General features: G+C 54.0%; 1 long non-coding RNA gene across 3 annotated transcripts; it reads right to left on the reverse strand.

Moving 5' to 3' along the window:
• Window positions 1-284: 284 nt before the first annotated feature.
• Window positions 285-14,093, reverse strand: LOC132026447 (uncharacterized). Of its 3 annotated transcripts, XR_009406914.1 has the most exons (5): window positions 13,460-14,093; window positions 12,475-12,615; window positions 11,018-12,160; window positions 956-1,095; window positions 285-371 (listed from the first exon to the last, which is right to left on the reverse strand). It is a non-coding gene; the product is annotated as an uncharacterized LOC132026447 (long non-coding RNA). The 3 variants fall into 3 exon arrangements; XR_009406913.1 differs by having other exon boundaries at window positions 11,018-12,615; XR_009406915.1 differs by lacking the exons at window positions 285-371; window positions 956-1,095 and adding an exon at window positions 8,431-9,888 and having other exon boundaries at window positions 11,018-12,615.
• Between the last annotated feature and the right edge of the window lie 202 nt (window positions 14,094-14,295).

Raw genomic sequence — 14,295 nt, forward strand, 5'->3', positions numbered from 1 at the left:
CTGAGCCAAAAGGGGAAAAAAATTGGCTCTAAGAATAGTGGCATGCCGTCCGTTTGTGTGAGGACGGAAGACCATCCTTTTAAAACCAGTGTATCGTATTAGCTTGGAAAATCATTTGGATACAGACAACGAATTCACTGGAAAGGCATCAACCTTCACCCGGCAATACAGGGAACACGCTTTGAAGTGTAGAATTTGGCCCGGCTCGGATACAGTGGTTGTCTTGTGGGTCTGAACCAGGTTTGGTACAGAGGATAGGAATGATGCGGGGTCGGTGGGGGGGAGGGGGACTAGCGTCGTCGTCACGCAGCGTGATCAGTGGATTGCTTCAGCTCAGGAGGGCAGATGCTCGACTCGCAAAAATAATAAACCTGAGAAACAGATCACATGGCTTGATTTGATATCGGCAAGGCCTCCTCACTCCTTAAAGGTTACTGGAATTAAATGAGTGGATGGTATCCGTGTTCGGGGTGTAGATAGACCAGCCTCGTGGGCAAATCAGGGGGAGTCTTACTAGGGGAGTTGGAAAGTTCCTTTGCAGCCTCGCTGTTGTGAGGTGGTTGTTTCTTGTGTTTTTTTTTTAATTAAAAAAATGACAGTCATAATAAAGATGATTATGGTAATGGCTCTCCAGTGCTGCTTAAGGATCCATCAGACCAGTTAAGGGAGGAGATTTAAGGTGCAGCAGGGGGGCAGCTCACTGTTAGGAAGGGCTCGGGCACTTGATGGCTCATCTTTTTGAAAAATGCCACTAATAATTAGAGAGTTTGATATTCCGCTTTATGGTTTGTAGCACAAATCAATGCTCCGGAATCCCCCCTGGGCCCCCCCCCCCATACACACAAATCAGACACGTTCCTCCCACCCCTTCCTCGATACAGGCTTTCTCCCCACCTCCCCCCGCCCGCCCCCCAGCTGAAGAAGAGACCAGCAGGCGGCGGAGCCTCGGACTTACCTGCACCAGGCAGCAGAGACAGCAGTGAGTACTGTGAACGCTTAGGTTCTCCGCTCCCCGCTCCCCCGCACCCGGTGATAGTCCTTCCGGAGCACAGATTTATGCTGTTCTGCCAAAAGTCACTGATCGATGCATGCGCTCTGTGGTTCAAATGATGTCAGCTAAGAACTTTTAATAACATGGGGGAAATACCACGTACAGGGAAGTGACTCAAAACAGGTAAGCCAGGAGGCAGAACATGCGGGCGCGCACACAGGGCTGGCGGGGGCGGCACGGGCCCATGCGCACTCAGGGAAATGCGCTCACCTGTTGGAAAGTAGTCCGTGGTGAGATGAGGCCTGCGACTCATCTCTTTTTTTGTAAATCCTTCGTGATTTTCTCCAACGAACATACGTTGCGTTTCTAAGCAGGAGAAGTGTCCTTTCTTACGATGAACTAGAACAGCCACGGGAAAGGCTCTCCGGTATTCCTACCCACCCAGCCCCCTCCATGCCCCCTTTCTCTGATGATTGATTTCTGTGGCCCATTCAGGCCCCCTTCACTCCACTCCTGCCGTGCTGGCTTGTTGCTTGGTAACAATCATTTTTACTGATTGCTGGCTTCTCGTCCGCGCTCGTTAGCGAGGCTGCGTTGCGGTGCCATCTGCTGCGAAAGGGTCTTCTGTCTAGGGCGGTCAACCAGACCATCTCCTCTTCTCGGTTATCATACCTTGCACCTTATGAGGCGTGAGGGCTGCTGCCAGCTTCCCAAAACATTGCATTTTGTTAACTTCCCCGCCAGAGTAGCAGCTTGCAGGTTCCAGGGCCCTAGTTTTCACTTCCACACCCAGGCGTGAAATCTCTCCTCTTCAGCTGCCCCCCATGGGGCCGCTGGTTCTCAGCATGTGTTCTCTGCCCTTCTGTGGGAGGTGCATTCTGGCTGCCTCCCTAGCAGCCCCTTCCCTACCCCCCCCTTTTCCTGCCCAGAGAACTCCACTTTTGTCCAGATACCTACCCCCCTCTCCACTGCAGGAGCAGTGGGGCCCCGCTCCAAAGAGAGCATCACGACTGAGCTAAAAAAAGCGTGGTGGTGGGTCCCGCAGCCCTTGCCAGGCCGTAGTTTGGGCACAGGTACGGAGGGTAATTTTGGCCAACAAGACATGAAGGGAGGCGCGCCTGGGTGGCTCAGTGGGTTAAGCCTCTGCCTTCGGCTCAGGTCATGATCCCAGGGTCCTGGGATCAAATCCCGCATCGGGCTCTCTGCTCAGCAGGGAGCCTGCTTCCTCCTCTCTCTCTCTCTCTCTGCCTGCCTCTCTGCCTACTTGTGATCTCTATCTGTCAAATAAATAAATAAAAATCTTAAAAAAAAAAAAGATGAATGTTGAAATATTAAAAAAAAAAAAAAAGACATGAAGGGAGGTGGGCTGGAGAGGGAGAAAAGTGTCTCTGTTCCGAAAAAGGGATGCACGAAGCAAACGTGGTCTCCAGATCCTGGGTTGGAAGGACAGAGGGCCTAAGGCCCCTGCAGCCACCTCAGAAGCCCCAGAGTCAGCACATCAAGGCCATAAGAGCCACATGGCGGAGAGAAACTGAGTGCCCGGTGGTGCCACAGAGTTAGCAAATCCACACACCCAAGGCCCAGCCTTTCTCCTGAGTCCTTACATGTGAGGCTGTAAGTCCCCTTTGTGTCGGAGCCACATGGGGTCAGGTTTTCTGTTCTTCACAGTTAAAGCCTTCTAACCAAGCCAGTGCTGAAGTTAGACGTGTGTGCGTGATGTAGACCCCCGGTCACCGTCACGGAGGGTGCCTCACGGGTCCTGGGCTCTCCAGCCCACTCACACCGTGATCCCGGCACAGTCTGAGCAGGTGTCCCTTCTTTCTCTCCAGAGTATCCCAGTTTCGGATGATCGATGCTACTTCTGGGTCGAGATATGTCCCCACGATTTTCGTATGTCAAAACCCTGCCTCGAGCACCTCTGAGTGTGGCCTTACTTGGAAGCAGGTCACGACAGGTGTAATTCGTTAGAACGGAACCGCTCAGGAGGAGGGTGGCCCCGGATCTGGTACGACTGGGATTCTTACGAAAAGGGGAAATTTGGAAATGGGTCCTCCCCTAGCTCCTGTGCCTCGGTCTCAGACTTCCAGCCTCCAGACTGAGACAACACTTCTCTGTGGATTAAGCCACTCGGTTTGGGGTACTTTGTTTCGGCAGCCCCAGGACACTCATCCAGTCATCCTGCCTACACGCCGTGTCTGAGGAGGAAGGAATCTTCCAGCTGCCAGTGACCTGAGCTGTTAGCATTTGAGAGGAGCCTTGAGGAAGGCCTGGACGTCACAGGCCGGGATGGTGCATGGAGAGAGGGCCTGACCCATGAGCCCTCTGCTAACCCAGTGCAGCCCAGCGAGCCCACACCCCGTGCAGCAGAAGGGGGACAGGCAAAGGGACATGTGCTGGCCAGTGGCCTCTTCCCCTTTCAAAGAACCTTCTTGGAGAATGGCCAACAGTTCCAGTTTGCCTGGGACCATGGGGTCTCCCAGGATGCAGGACTCTCATCGCTACACCCAAGAAAGTCTAGGCAGACTGGAACGCGTCGGTCATCCTGAGCCCTGAAGCACATGAAGCGCAGTGACCTTGAGTGGCTGCCCCTGGCCTCAAGGAAGGCTCAAGGCCATCCCAAGCAACACCGGAGTTGTGCGAGTTAGGAGGAAGTGCAGAACAGGCACGGAGGAGCTTGCTAGTGCTTCTGCCCTCGTAACTGCAGCCTGTGGTCCTGACCCACCCTGCAGCACCACCTGCGAGCACGTGACTGCCAGCAGCACCGGACCAGAGCCACAACTGCCCACGGTGGCTTCCCGGGGGCCGTGCGGCCCGATCTCCTCACTCCAACACCGCTTCACCTCTGGCATCCTAGAGAGGAGAGCCCTCTCCCCCCTGGAGCGTTGTAAGTCTTCGATGGCTAATTCAAGTCTGTAGGGGAGGGGCCGGACAGTCAGGCCCCACGCGCGAGAGTAGCTGCTGATCGTCGGCCCACAGAGAAGCATGCAGGTGTCATAGGAGTCCCATTTGTTTCTCTGTGCGTGGGTCAAGCATGGCTTTTTCCCAAGTGGGAATCAGCAGTTTTCATTCTTACTTTTGAGAGACGTTCAGGGATCCTGGGTCCTGTACTCTGTTCCTTCTTCCTTTCTTTCCTTTCTTTCTTTTGCTGTGTTCTGTTTTGTTTTGGGGTTTTGGGGTTTTTTTTGTTTTGTTTTTTGGTGCTTTTTTCAAACGTTATCCTTTTATTCTTGGTTTATTCTAAATACCCTTGAGGACCTGCATTTGCTGCTTTTGGCGTGGCAAGAAAACACTTGCCCGGGAGGATTTCCAACCTGGTGAGTGGATGTGCCCGCGCCCTTCAACTTCGGCAGCTCGTGGCTCATTCTCCAGGGCACCGACAGACATACAAAGAGGGAAGCAAAATGGTGTCTTACTAATTTAGTCCTTTTCCATTAGCATGAGCTCTGTGAGACTCTCTTAGCCAGCTTGCCTTTCCCTCTGATGCTGTGATTGGGTAAACAGCGGAGGGGAAATACGACCGGTGGATACCGGACACCGGGAGATGCTGGGCTGTGCGGGTGTCGTGTGAGTTCTGCGGCCTCCCCGTACCGCGTCCGCGGCAAAGGTGCGCGCAGAACGGGAGGCCAGCATCTCATCTGCTTTCAGTGACCCCCCGATCGGAGTGCGTCTGGCCCAGCCATGCTTTTGATAAATGGCTGGGCGTTGGGCTGGAAGCCAGGGCTTCTGGAATTCCATTTCCTTCTCTAAGCTACGCATTTCTTCACAGATGTGGGGAGCTGCGTTCGCTGCTTCCTTTCCTCCCACTTCGAAACCGAGACTGTGGTCATGTGCGTTTGGAAGCGGGTGAGAAGCAGGCAGCCGCCCCCTGTGGTGCCGCGTCCAGGATGTCCAGTCTCATTTTGTCTCACTGTGTGTGGCTCCATCTTCTTCCCTGTACAGACCTTGGGGGATTTCTGGTTGCGCTCTACACTTGGGTCTGTGTCTATTTTATTGAGCTTGGGTTCTGATGATAACCATTGGTTGAAACATATGAGATTAGTGACCGTTGGCCAGAGGTAACCCTTCTTGAACAGCAGTGGGGTGATTGGGCCTGATGACGAGTAGCACACTGAGATCTGGCTTCCCTGCCAGGCACTGCAGTGTGCCCTCTACACACAGGACCCCCCCCCCCATCTACTCCAGAGGTTTATAGGAAATGGGAAACTGAGGCACAGGAGGGAGCGAGTAACTTGCAGGCAATTTAAGTGTGGGAGCCGCACCTGGAACCTGAGGGGGTTGTCCACGCGCCCACCACCCTTCTGAGCCATCAGCTCTCCTAACCGAGGGAGCAGAAGCGTATTGTCACCTGTGTGGGTGACAAAGCATTTTGTAGGAAGCATTAAGGGAAAACTTTTTGCCTGTGTATTTTAGAAAATTCCCCTTCCCCTAATAAATTTCAGCAATCCGCAAGGAGCAGGGGGTACAAAGAGCCCAAGTGGGCTTTGACAACACCCTGGTCTGGCAGCTAAACAAGCCGGGGGGCCTCGGGTGACCCTTTCACTTCTTTAAACCTTGGTTCACTTGTCTGCACTGTCAAACAGGGCTGGTGATCACGCTTTCACGGGGTCGTTTAGAGAACGAACTAAGACAGGCGAGGTGCCTAGCACAGTGGCCGGCATACAGCAAGCACACAATAAATGTTAACGGAAATAAAGTATGATGCAGCACATCGCCAAAGGGAGAGATCTGCTTTGGGGACTAGTTGGGTTCATTTTTCACCAGCAGCTTCCATGGGCTGTGACAACACTTCAGATCTAGTCTCTGTCCTCCCAGCTGCCGAACCAGGACAACAGTGGCCTCCAGCCACCTTGTGCGGATGGACGAGAAGCTGCCGGAGGTCTTGGGGAAGATCACGTCCTCGTAGGCACAAGCAAAACGCTGTGAGCTGGGGGCCCCGACCCACCCTATCTGAAGGGTAGCCTCCTGGTTATAAACAGATGTTACAGGGACGCCTGGGTGGCTCAGTTGGTTAAACAGCTGCCTTCTGCTCAGGTCATGATCCCAGCATCCTGGGATCGAGTCCCACATCGGGCTCCTTGCTCGACAGGGAGCCTGCTTCTCCCTCTGCCTCTGCCTGCCATTCTGTCTGCCTGTGCTCGCTCTGGCTCGCTCTCTCTTTCTGACAAATAAATAAATAAAATCTTTAAAAAAAAAAAAAAACCCAGATGTGACGGCACCTCCCTCTGTTTTGGCATCTGCTTGCAAATCAGATTAAAACACCCCCCACCCCACTTTAAAGACTTCAAACAAGACAGAAGCAAAGTATTGTTTTAAGACATAAAGACATGGTCCCCAACAAGACATGGGCAGGAGGTTTCCTGGTGTCTAAATTTGTATCTTGTTCTGTCTGCATTTATTTCTGGACCTAGCCCAGCCTCGTGTGCCCTTGCGTGGAGGCCACTGGGACTGCAGAACTGAACTCACCAGCCTCTAGCTGATGCTAGAGCTTCTGAGGAGGGAGGAGAGAAAGGGAAGAGTTCTAGAAGGGGCCCTCAGGCCGCCCCGAGATGCTTTCTCCTCCCAAATTTTCCCTTCTTACCCATTTCCCAGACACAGAATCATTCATCGTGAGGCTTTCTCTAAGCACCAGGCTTGGGGTTCATCCTTAATGTCCTTGTTCGTGCCGATCGGGCTTGATTGTAGGAATCAAGTTTTTTTAAAAAAAGGGAAACCAGCCCACTAGTTGATAGACATGTGGATCGTTTCCAGTTCGGGTTTTATGAATAATTCTGCTGTGAACATTCACGGAGAAGTCTGTGGCATGTGCGTTCATTTCTTTTGAACAGATTCCCCAGGGTGGAGGTGCAGGGCTGAACCCTGAGTGTACGTTATAACTTTTCACTACGCTGTTCTCCCGAGCGAGGACTGGCTGCCGTTGTGAGCGGTGGAAACATTCTAAATAATATCAAAAGACTGGACAGGGTGACAGTTCGTCAGACTGCACTCACGGGGTGAAGTTGAATTTCTGCCTCCATAACGTTGCTAAAAAGTGAGAATCTTGGGGCGCCTGGGTGGCTCAGTGGGTTGAAAAACCTCTGCCTTTGGCTCAGGACAGGATCTCAGGGTCCTGGGATCGAGCCCCACATGGGGCTCTCTGCTCAGCAGGGAACCTGCTTCCCTTCTCTCTCTGCCTACCTCTCTGCCTACTTGTGATCTCTGTCTGTCAAAGAAATAAATGAAATCTTAAAAAAAAAAAAAAAAAAAGTGAGAATCTGAACACCGGCCAGAAACATGGTCCGATTACAGCATTGTTGGGATTCTTCTACGGGTGATGACACCGTGGCTGTTTATTTATTTATTTTAAACAAACTCTTGTTTCGGAGAGACACCCGTGGAGTTACAGGAAATGATATAATGCCTGAGATGTGCTCCAAAATGATTCAGGAGGATTTGGGGGGTGCTTATAGATGAGACAAGCCTGACCCTACCTGGATCCTCAGGGAAGCTGGGTGACGGGTCCGTGGAGGTTTATTTTTTTCCTTCCCCTTTCTGTACGAGTCTGATGTGTTTCCACATTTCGGAGTTTGCAAAGATGGACTTAAAGAGTCTCTCAAAAGAGCTGAATTGGCGGAGTCCTCCAGTGGTCACTGACGAAATCAGGTTGGAATGAGGCAGTGGATACGTACTGTTTCTGCCTGCTCAGCACACCCTCCCCCTCCCGCTCACAGTGGCTAGACTTTGCTTGGAGGACCGGCCGCCCTCTGCTTGTGTCTTCGAGGTCTGCCCACCTTTGGCCCAGACCTGGATCCAGAGCCCCTGCCGGCCGGCCAGCTGCCGACCCCTGGGCATTCCTGCACACAAGGGATAGTGCAAGAAGGGGAGAAGCCTGAGCTGTTCTATCCCCAGGGGCCCCCACTGCACCCCCTTCCCCCACAAGAGAACAGCCTTGGGGTGCTGCTGCTCTAAATTCCCACGGCGGCTGACTCCCACCCTTTTTAGAAGCCCGGACCTTGGCTCTCTTTGGTCCTGTGAACTGCCCAGCAACACATGGATGAATTCCCTTCTTGTTTAAGTTGGCCGGCGTTGGTTCCCATGGCCAAAGACCAAAGCACCCTGGGGCAGACACCATGCATGGCTCGGCACACGCTCTGCACATCCCTTCAACGTCTATACCTCCCTCCCGTGGCAGATTCAGCTACAGGCGCAGGCCACTTGGACACGGCGACTTGCACAAGGCGATCTGACAAGTAAGAGAGGAAGGAATCCCCACGCCACAGAGACACCAAACTGAGAGCTAGGAGTCCTTGCTCTGCTCAAACACAAATGGAAAGCATCGTCAGGAAAACAGAAATATCTACCGGACCCCAAAAGGGTCGCTGGCCTCTAACATACCATCCCGCAGAAATAGAATGTGAGACACAGATGTACTTCTAAATATTCTACGAGCTGCGTTAAGAGGGTGAAAATAAGTAAGTGACTTTAATTTTAGTGTTACACTATTTAACCCAGTATGCCCCAAATATTATCATTTCAAACTGTAACCCATATAAAAACTATGAATGTATCAATCATATGTTGCCTTTTTTGTAACTAAGTCTTTGAAATCCGTTGTCTAGTGTACTTGACACTTTCAGCATATCTCTGGACCAGCCACATTTCACATGCTCAGTGGCTGCGTGGGACCGGTGGCTGCATGTTGGAAACTCAGGGGCTGGAAGCTGTCCCTCACGCATTCCTGCACATGTCCGGGAACGCGAACCCTTAGAACGGCCACCGCATCGCCATGCCGTAGTGCTTCCCTGTCCGGGCTCTGACCTGAGGCCGGGAAGCTGGGGGACCCTGTTCACCAGGTGCAGATGTGATCCACGGGGCCCTTCAGACCTCTCTCCAGAAGAGCTAGCACTCGAGCTCTTAGGGGATCGAGCCGTCTGCGATGGGGGTGGACACTCAAACCTTTGCTGAGAAGCAGAAACAGAGCTGCTGAACCATCACTTATCCTCACTTCCCGCTCCCAGTCCCGCGTGCCAGGGCCATAGACACACCACGGTTCCATCCACACTTCGCGAGAAAGGCGAGCACGCGGGAAATGAACGGCTCGGCTCTTCTCAGACCCCTCCGAGAAGCGAGGCCCCAGGGCAGACCTCTGTCCACACACCGGGAGACAGGCAGTGGACGCAGAGAGCCACAGCTGCCCAGAGTGCAAGCCCGAGAACAGGAAGCAGAGGGGGAACCCGGAGGGGTCAGGAAAGCCACCCCTCAATGACACTGGACACATCTGGGAGCTGAAAAGTCTCGATCCTGGGGACGTCCTGAGACTTTCGCGAGTTTCCCCACCCCATCAGGTCTTCATGGTGAAGATCAGAAGAAAACACCTACCCTGGCCATGTCCATCGTGCAATGCTCTTGTAATCCGTCCAGAGCGCTCCCCGGGGGGTGCCCTCCCGTACTGAGCTGACCTGACCTTGTAACCACGGGGATGTGGTCGACATGGCAGGGTGGGGCTTCCGAGGGTCATACAGAGACCGTGCGGCCCTCCCTCTGCTCTCTCTTGGATGCTTCCTCCTAAGGGAAGCCAGCCACCCTGCCCCCACCCCGCCTGTGGGGAGGTCCCCCAGCTGGGGACCGACATCTTGACAGAGACCCTCAAGCCAGAGCCGCCTGGCTAAATCATTCCCCAGTCCCTGACCTACAGAAACTGGGAGGTGACATGTGTGTTTCTGACGGAAGCCACGGCCTGTGGAAGCCACTGATCACACAGCAGTCGATGAGTCACACCCAGTCGGCCCCTTTTCCCAAGTGCCAGCACCAGGGTATCCCGCCAAGAGAACTTTCCACCCCAGCCTTGGTTTCGTCCTGTGTTGCCGAAGTCAGACACAGCTTTTCCCGAACTGGTGTTTCAGGAAGGACAGGGTGGTAGGCTGTAAAAGAAAAACAAGTCAGCCTGCTCCCAGGGAGCTCTGCACGCAGCCGGGCTCACATCTCTTGGGTTCTTGGGCTGCCGTCTCAAACCCCGCAAGGCAGGGCTCCGATGGAGGACTGTTCTGTCTCTCGCGCTCTCTGTCCCTCTCTGGCTGTCTTTTGCAGTCCCGTCCAGTAAGGGCCCGAGGTCCCGTGGCTGCGTGACGGGAGGCCCTCAGGACTCAGCAAAGAGGCAGGAAGCAGCCCCGGGGCCGCAGGAAGGATCCCAGGAGGATACGGCAGCAGCAGGAAGAGACACTCGGCAGACAGGAAAAGGATGAGAAGATGGTGGTCTGGGTTCCCCGGGCATTTGACAGATGTTAAGAGAGTTCCCACCCCTCCAGGAGGCTGGTGTGGACCAGCAGCTTCCAAACTCAGAGGCTTCTCCTCCTCGGCCCCACCAGCCAGCTCTGGGGCTGAAGGTTCCCTCAGCCTCCTGTCTCATGCTGGGGCTCTGCTCTGCTTCTTTGCACGTATCTGCCCCAAGACCAAGTGAAAACCCCTCAGAGCTGCCTGGGCTCCCCACCGTCCCTTCTTTGTGGGTTTTGTGCAGTTACTCTGCGCAGGGTGTGAATCCGGACTTTGAAAGATAAAGAGAGGAGCAACCAGAAGCCAGCAGCCCAGCCTCACCCCACCCTCGGAGCAGCGCAGCCGGTAGAACTTTCTGCAATGATGGGAATGTTCTTTATCTGCAGCGATCAGCACGGCAGCCACGCAGCTGTCCAGATCCCACACTGGAAACATGGCCCATGCCCACGGAGGAGCGGAAAGTTTCATTTTCCTTCATTTTAATTAGAATATACATATAGACAGCCAGTCGTGGCTCATGGTTTCTGATTTGGGCAGCCTGGTTCTTAATCCTTGACGGGGGTCTGTAAACACAAGCTCTGTAGAGTTGTTTCACAATTTGTAAAAAGGTACTATTTACATACAGTAAAATTCACTTTTCTGAGTGTACAGTTTTGCTACTTTGGGCAGACACACAGAGTCACACAGTTGCCACCACCATCACCGACCCCCCCCGACAAAAAAAATTCCCACGTGTCATTTTATGCTCAGCCTCTCCCCAGCCCCCCAGCCCCCACTCACCTGCTTCCATTTCTCGAGTTGTACTTCGCCAAGAATGGCCCAGAAGAGAAAGCACACGCAGCACATCGGGGGAGTTCCTCCGTGTCGTTTCACACTTTGCTCCTTTTCCTGGGGCCGCAAAGCCCATCACGTGACTGTACGGCAGTTTGTTTACCCCTTTCCCGGCTGAGGTTCTTCGGGGCGGTTGGGGTGTTTCCAGCGCTCGGTGGTGAGTATTTGTGTACAGGTCCTTGTGTCAACACAAGCTTTCGCTTCACTTGGGTTCAAGCCTAGCGATGGGACTGCCAGCCATCGGGTCAGTCTGCTGACCTCCACGAGAACCCGCCAGACCGTTTTCTCAAACACCCGCTATGCCGGGGGGCCTGCCACCCCTCCTCGTTGGCAACGACAGATGGCTTCATCATTTCCTTTAAGTAATTTTAATAGGTGTCCAGTAGTATCTTCCTGTTGTTTTAGCTGGCTCCTAACAAGCAATGAAGTTGAGCATCTTTTCCTGTGCTTGTCTGTGATCGATGTATCTTCTTGGAGAAATAATGTGTTCCCATATCTTGTCTTGTCTTTCTTTCTTTTTTTTAATGAGTTCATTCTCCAGATAGCTCACTGCCTCTTTCCAACACAGCCTTAATGGTCACCTCCCAATTCGGCCTCCTTGTCGATGGTTTAGTGCCTTGGAGTTAATTTCTGTTCCTTCCTGTTTCCACAGCCAGCTCCAGTGGCTTCTAACAGGGTAAGAGCCTGCGTATCTTGGATCCCAAAGGTTGACAAGGCTCTCCCCGGCCAGCAGTTCATTGCTCCTTTCTTGAGCGCGTGCTTTCTGGACCAGGTTCAGCGTGCCCTCTAGACCAGGACAGAGCGAGAAGAACCCACTGTCCTCAGTGGTCCTTACTGGCCCTTTCCTTATGCCCTCTGCCGACTCTGTCAGTATATCGAGCCGCTGGCTATTGGAGGAAGGAATTGGAAATGATGGGGTTCCGGACTTGGCAAGGTCACCCGGCATCAGCCCTGTGAGCTCCTGGCGTTAGCACACGCAGGTTCTTGGTCTTCGGGAAAAGATTCCTATAGCTTAGGTTATGCATAAGTCTTCATGCATCATAGTCCAGAAGGGCCTGGAGGTACACCTGGACCACTTGTCCTCAAACAGACCTGGCATTAAAATGAGGGAAGTCCCCTCAGATGAGCCAGAAGAAAGAAATTTGGAGGTTGCATGTAAATCCCTTGCTCTTAAAAATATAGATCCCACTGTAAAATAGACCACGTGAATTTCACCGGCTTAACTATATTAGATGTACAGTGCGGTGGTGTTAAGTACAGTCACAGTACTGGGCAACCATCACCACCATGCAGCACCAAAACCTCTTTAATCTTGCAAAACCCAAACTCTGTCCACATTAGCTCTCCATTCTCCACCGCTCCACCCAGTCCCTGAGGTCCACCCTTCCACTGCCCGCGTCTAAGACCTTGACCACTCTTGGGACGGGACATGTCTTTCTGTGGCTGCGAGCTTCCTCCACGTGGTGTCAGTTGGCTTCCTTTTCAAGGCTGAGCGCTATTCCCTTGCCTGTGTATCCCACGTGTGTCGATGGAACTTTGGCTCATGCCTTTGGGAGTTGAAAATAATGCTGCTCTGAATGTGGGTGTACAAATACCTTTTCAAGACCCCGCTTTCCGTTCTTTTGGCTTTATACCTAGAAGTCTCATTGCTGGATCGTGTGGTCACTTTATGTTTAATGTTTTGAAGAAGGGCCATCCTGTTTTCTCAAGTGACCGCCCCATTCTACATACCTTTGGGTGACATAAGTATTGCCCGGATCCCCCAACATCTGTCCACCTCACTCCTCCAACACCCCCTTGCCTGGGCCACCAGCTTCCCAACCGGCCACCCACAGTCACTGACCCCTTTCTGATGCAGACTCCACATACCAGGTGGTGATTCTATTTCAAATATGTGGGTCTACATGATGTCCTTCTGCCAATAACCCCTCACTGGTTTCCGTGGCTAGTGGAATAAGACCTAAATCCGGACATGACCCAAATGGCCCTAATCGGGTTCAGCTGACCTGGTCACCCTCGCTTCCATCCCCAGGTACTTGTCACCCCCCCCCCCCCCCCCAGGGTGCCACGCTCCCTTCCTTAACACGTGCTGTTGCATGGCTGGAATGCCATCCCCCAGATCAGCCTTGGACTTGCGTCATTCCTTAGGGACGAGATCCCTGACCCCATTTTTACTGTCCTCCTCCCTCTGTCAAGAAGGTTCTCTTGTTACAGCTTTTCATAAAAATATGTTCCTTGACCAACCCTGCCCCCCCTACATTTGCCTATCTCTGTCTGTCTCTGTGTATTTGCTGAGGTGATGATTGGCCCAACATGGACTGCAGGTCCAGGGGAAAGTGAGTAAACAGACAAGCTTCCCACCCTGGGGGCCCCATCTCCCCGCATACTCACAGGCCACCACTCAGCAATGCCTTGCAGGACTCGCCACATTTGTTACCGGACCAGATCGGCTGAAGGGGGAAGGCCTGACCAGCACACTGCAGCACCAAAGGGATCCGAGCCCCAATTCCACACTGGTCCGGCATCTGGCTCCCCACGAGCCAGCCGGGGCGGTGGCTGGTGCCCAGAGTGCAGCCGCGAGATTTGAGCTGGCTGTTTGTTGAGTGAATAAATGACACTAGAAAGACACACGGGGCATTAGGGATCACAAGCATCTTTTGACAGACTTCAATTACAGTTCGAAAATCGTTCATTCCAGTGAGTGTGACCTCAATTTAGGGTGGGCCGAGGGAGGGAGCGAGTCCGGTCCGGAGACTGCTGAGGTCACTCGTCCCTGTCCCCAGGGAGCCTGGAGCAAAACTTTCCAGGGAAACTTTCAGGAGGTTCCCCTCCGCGACCCCTTCAGGGCGAGGCGGCAGCTGGGGCCGGGGGCGGCGGCGGGGTTAGGGCAGTGCGCGGGCCGGCGTGGACACCTCCCCGGCTCGCCACGGGAGCGCCGGCGGGAGGGGGCGCGCGCTCGTTCGGCCTCCGGCTCCGCTCCGCAGCGATCCGGTCCGGGATGCCGCGGCCGCCCGCGCCCCGCGGAGCCCCGCCCCCCGCCGCCGCGCCGCCGCCGGAGGCCGCTCGGAGCTGCGCGAACATGGCCGAAGTCGGCGAGGACAGCGGGGCCCGCGCCCTGCTGGCGCTGCGCTCGGCGCCCTGCAGCCCCGTGCTGTGCGCCGCCGCCGCCGCGGCCGCCGCCTTCCCCGCCGCCGCGGCCCCCGCGGCCCCGGCGCCCGGGCCCCCCT

This window comes from Mustela nigripes, chromosome 11 (assembly GCF_022355385.1).
Source record: "Mustela nigripes isolate SB6536 chromosome 11, MUSNIG.SB6536, whole genome shotgun sequence".
NCBI classification, from domain to species: domain Eukaryota; kingdom Metazoa; phylum Chordata; class Mammalia; order Carnivora; family Mustelidae; genus Mustela; species Mustela nigripes.